The sequence below is a fragment of the Furipterus horrens genome, unplaced genomic scaffold (assembly GCF_987537825.1).
Source record: "Furipterus horrens unplaced genomic scaffold, mFurHor1.1.pri manual_scaffold_10, whole genome shotgun sequence".
Lineage (NCBI taxonomy): Eukaryota > Metazoa > Chordata > Mammalia > Chiroptera > Furipteridae > Furipterus > Furipterus horrens.
The window spans coordinates 81361976-81366664 of NW_028327180.1; positions in this window are offsets into that span (position 1 = coordinate 81361976).

Sequence of the window (4689 nt, forward strand, 5' to 3'; positions counted from 1 at the left end):
CAAAATTAGTTGTGAAAAAGTACTTTGATTCAATAGGTCTGATTAGCCCTAGGACCCTATACTTTTAAATAAGCAGCCCTGATGAGGATAATAAAGAACCACATTTTGAAAAACACTATCTTAACCCACAAATCTCCAGACAGAGAAATCTTTTGTTTCTGAAAATATAGCAGATTATCTACCTTGAATTCACCCCTACAACCCTCCTTTCATGTTATGTCGTAAAATAGCTTCGGTTCTAGATGCTATGTAAGACGACTTCTAAGCACGACAACTACTGGGAGAAATTAAGTGATGCCTGAAGGGCAACAACTCAAGAAAGTGAGAATTAAAGAGGAACTGAAACCAGTTTCCACCTTGGAAGCATTTGCTAAACCCGTGGATTTTAGTCTCAGTTTTCACACCCTCCAGGGACCACTAGACACAGAAGACAAAGACCTGGGTCTGCCCACAGTGGGAAACTTATTAGAAGATACCCCCATCATGCCAGCATCCCAAGGGGCTATACTCTCAAAGCAAGGGCGAATCAGAAGGAAACCTGTGCTCACCAGCAACATACTATGAGGAGGAAAACTGCTAATTCACATTGGCTCTGGATGCACAGGGAGGAAAAATACTGTCTGTCCTAAGATTCATAGCCATATGGTACTTCTCCCTTGGGTTTACATATATATAAACAGGTCCCGGGTCAATCCAATAGGAGGATATAACATTTGTAAATATTTATGTACTCAAAATAGAAGCACCTGAGTATATAAAGCAGATGTCAACGGATGTAAAAGGAGAAACAGGCAGCAATACAATAGTAGAGGGGGGGCTCCAATAGCCCACTTTCAACAATGGGTAGATCATCCAAACAGAAAATCAAAAAGAAAACATTGGCCTTAAATAACATGTTGGGCTTAACATATGACTTAACATATACAGAACATGCAATCAAAAGGCAACAGAACATACATTCTTTTCTAGCACACATGAGGCATTTTCCAAAATAGATTGTATGTTAGGCCACAAAACAAGTCTTAATAAATTTAAGAAGACTGAGATCATATCACATGTTTTTTCCAACCACAATGGTATGAAACTAGATATCAATTACAAGAAGAAAACTGAAAATTTTACAAGTGGAGCTTAAACAGCATGCTACTGAACAAACTGTAGATCAAAGAAAAATCAGGAGAAATTAAAAAAAAAATACCCACGACAAATGAAAATGGAAATACGGTACACCCAAACTATGGGATGCAGCCCAAAGTAGTCCTAAGACAGAAGTTCATAGCAATAAATGCCTACATCGTGAATCAAGGAAGTTCTCAAATAAACCACCTAACTTTATACCTCAGGAAATTAGAAAAAGAAAAACAAATGAAGCCCAAAGTCAGTAGAAGGAAGGAAACAACAAAAATCAGTATAGAAACAAATAAAAGGAGGACTAAAAAGAAATAGAAAAAGATCAATGAAACTAAGAGCTAGTTTTTTTAAACAAAGGTAAAAGATAAAGACTCACCAAAATGAAAGATAAAGACTCGTAAAAAAGAGAGAGACAGAGAGAGAAAGGACTCAAATAAAATCAGAAAGGAAAGAGGAATGTCACCAAAATACAAAAGGTTACACTACTATGAATAATTATATGCCAGCATATTGAACAACTTAGAAGAAATGGATCAATTCCTAGAAATATACAACCTTCCAAGACTGAGGCATGACGAAATATAAAATCTGAACAGACCAATTACTGGTAAGGAGATTGAGTCAGTAATCAAAGCTTTCCAATAAACAAAAGTTCAGGACCAGACAGCTTCACCGATGAGTTCTACCAAATTTTTAAAGAATACCAATGTTTTTCAAACTCTTCCCCAAAATAGAAGAGGAGAGAATACAAGGCCAGTGTTACCCTGATACCAAAACACCACAATAAAGGAAAATTACAGGCCCATATCCTTAGTGAGCGTAGATACAAGAAACCTCAACAAAATATTAGCAAAGTAAATTCAACAATACATTAAAAGTACCATACACCATCATCGAGTGGAATTTATTCCAGGGGTGGAAGGATCATTCAACATACACAAATCAATCCCTGTGACACACCACATTAACTAAATAAAGGATAAAATCATATGATTATCTCAAGAGGTACAGAAAAAGCAATTGAAGAAATCAACATCCATTTATGATAAAAACTCTCAGCAAAGATGGTTAGAGGAAATGTACCTCAACACAATAAAGGCTACATATGAGAAGACATTAGCCCACATCATACTCAGTGGTGAGAGGCTGGAAGTTTTTCCTCTAAGATCAGGAACAAAGCGAAGGTGCCCATTCTCGCTATTTTAATTCAGTCTAGGATTGGAATTCCTAGCCAGAGCAACGAGGCAAGAAAAAAGTAAATGACCTCCAAATCAAAAGGAAATAAATAAAACAGTCTCTATCTGCAAAACCCTAAAGACTCCACCGAGAAAACTCTTAGAACTCAACAAACGCAGTAAAGTCGCAGGATACAAAATCAATATGCTAAATTCTGTTGCACGTTCATACACCTCTGCACCAAAAGAGTAACTTCCTACCACTTGCCTTTTCAGGTGCTGGGGGCAAACCTTGAAACTAAAGGCCTGACTTCAGCTTTAATGGAAAAACCCAAAGCACTCTGTCTCCACAAGACCAGACAGAGGTTCATCAGATCTGACTGCCTCTCCCAGGTGCGCTGCTCCCCAGGAGGGAGGGTCTCATGGGAACAAAGGGAGGAGGGCGATAGCCACTGTGGCCCCACACCCAGTGCAAATTAACCCAGGCATTGCCATGGCAACTCACCGCCTGGCCGCCAGGCCCCAGCAGTCGCAGCCTGTTAGTCCTGATGACAGCAGTCTCCTTGTGGTCCCCAACAGTGTGACCAGGAAAGGGGAGCATGAGCGTGCGTCTGTGTCCAGCCCGACTCTCTGGCTCATGCTGCGTCTTCATTCAGCTCTGAACTCGCCGTCCACCTGCAGCCGACACAGGCCAACCTCCCCAAGTCCTGCCCTCGTGGAGAGAGGGGACGCCAGACAGGTTCTCAGCCCTGGCTGCCAGGATGGCCTCGGGAGCTCTGGTCCAGAGACTGGGTGAGCCCGCCCCCTCGGCTGTGGCCCGCTTCATCACCTGTCTCGCATTTGCCTCCAGCTGTCCTGCGTTGGGCCTTTGGAAGGACATTCGGGAGAGAAGTTAGCCCCTTCCAGCTCCCGCTAGCGAAATAAGCTCTTCACATATGCCAGCATTACGCACTCCGTACTTTTCCAAAGAGCTTTCCCACGCTTGTCTCGTGGGACCCTGTGCAGGAGGAAGGCAGGCATCAAAAGCCCCCACTGAGCTGAACGCCACTGGTGCCTCCAATCAGCAGCCAGTTCGAGGCAGAGCTGGCACCGGGCACCTGGTGTCCCTGGCTCAGGGTCGGCTCGTTTCCCAGTCTGTCGCTATGCTCTAGGTGGACGACAGAGTCTGTAGCCAGCTAGCAGGTGGCGAACCCCCCGCTTCCGCGGAACAGACCTAACCCCGCAGAGGCTTCTCCGCCTCCCCAGGAGAAGCCGCAGCTGGGAGGGGGACCGCTGCAGCAGGCAGGCTATCCTTCAGTCGGAGATTAAATAACAAACGGGGAGAGCATCTGGGGGGAAACATCAGCCGAAGAGCCTGGGGAGAAAATGATGCGGGACTGCTGGAACCTGGGACAGTTTTGGTTGAAGGGTCAGAAACTCACACAAGCTACCTCAAGCCAAAGGTTTACCTTTTTCCTTTAGAATGTAAGCAATCTAACAGGCACAGCTGGGCCTCCAGGAAACCAGGGAATGGCTGAATGAACCTCTCTCTCTCCTGTCTCAGCTTCTCTCTGTATGCCTGCCCCGCCTCCCTGCTCCCCCGTCTCCCGGTATGTGGGTCTCCCTGATGGCTCACGGTTTCTGCTCCCCCATCATATCAGCCTGCTTCCGTCTCACTAATCCTCACCCTGCGTCTGGCTCCATCTGCGGACATGCCAAGTAGCCAAGTCAGACCCTGGAGGAGGATGTGTCCCAATTCCAGGTGCTGGGAGGCAGGATCTGACTCTGCAGCTGGGCTGGAAGGGTCTTTCCCCAGTTCAACTGTCTGACTCCAGGGGGACTGACTGGGTCACGAGGGGGGCTGCCTACATCTGCGCCTCCAGGAGAGACCACTCCTTAGAACTAAGCCTAGACAAACGCTCAGATGAGTCTGTCTCATGAAAAAAGGCAGGGCCTCACTTATAGAAGCCACAAAACAAATAGTTTACTAGCATGTGTTGGAAAAGGGGTTAGGAAGATGAACAGTTTGGTGGGAAAGACCAGGACACAGAATCTGTTAGACTACATTCTCACCGGGGAAGTGATGGTCTAGAGCACTGGTTATATAGCCATTAATAATAGAAGAATCTTCAAGTAGAGGCAGATGCCTCAATTCCCAACAAAACTTACTAGAAAAAGGCCCCACCAGATTCAATGAGATGATGAGCCTGGAACGTGGAGAAGAAAAACCCTGAATGGAACTCAGGAAACCTGGGCTTTAATTCAGGTGCTGCTAGGAATTTTCCGTCTGGTGTCCCTCCTTTTCCATTTTGCTAACCGCTAATGTTCACGACTCAACTACGAAAGTCGCTGCCCTGTGCTCGCACAGGATTCCCTACATGCCCCGTCCTGCGACCTCGCTTAT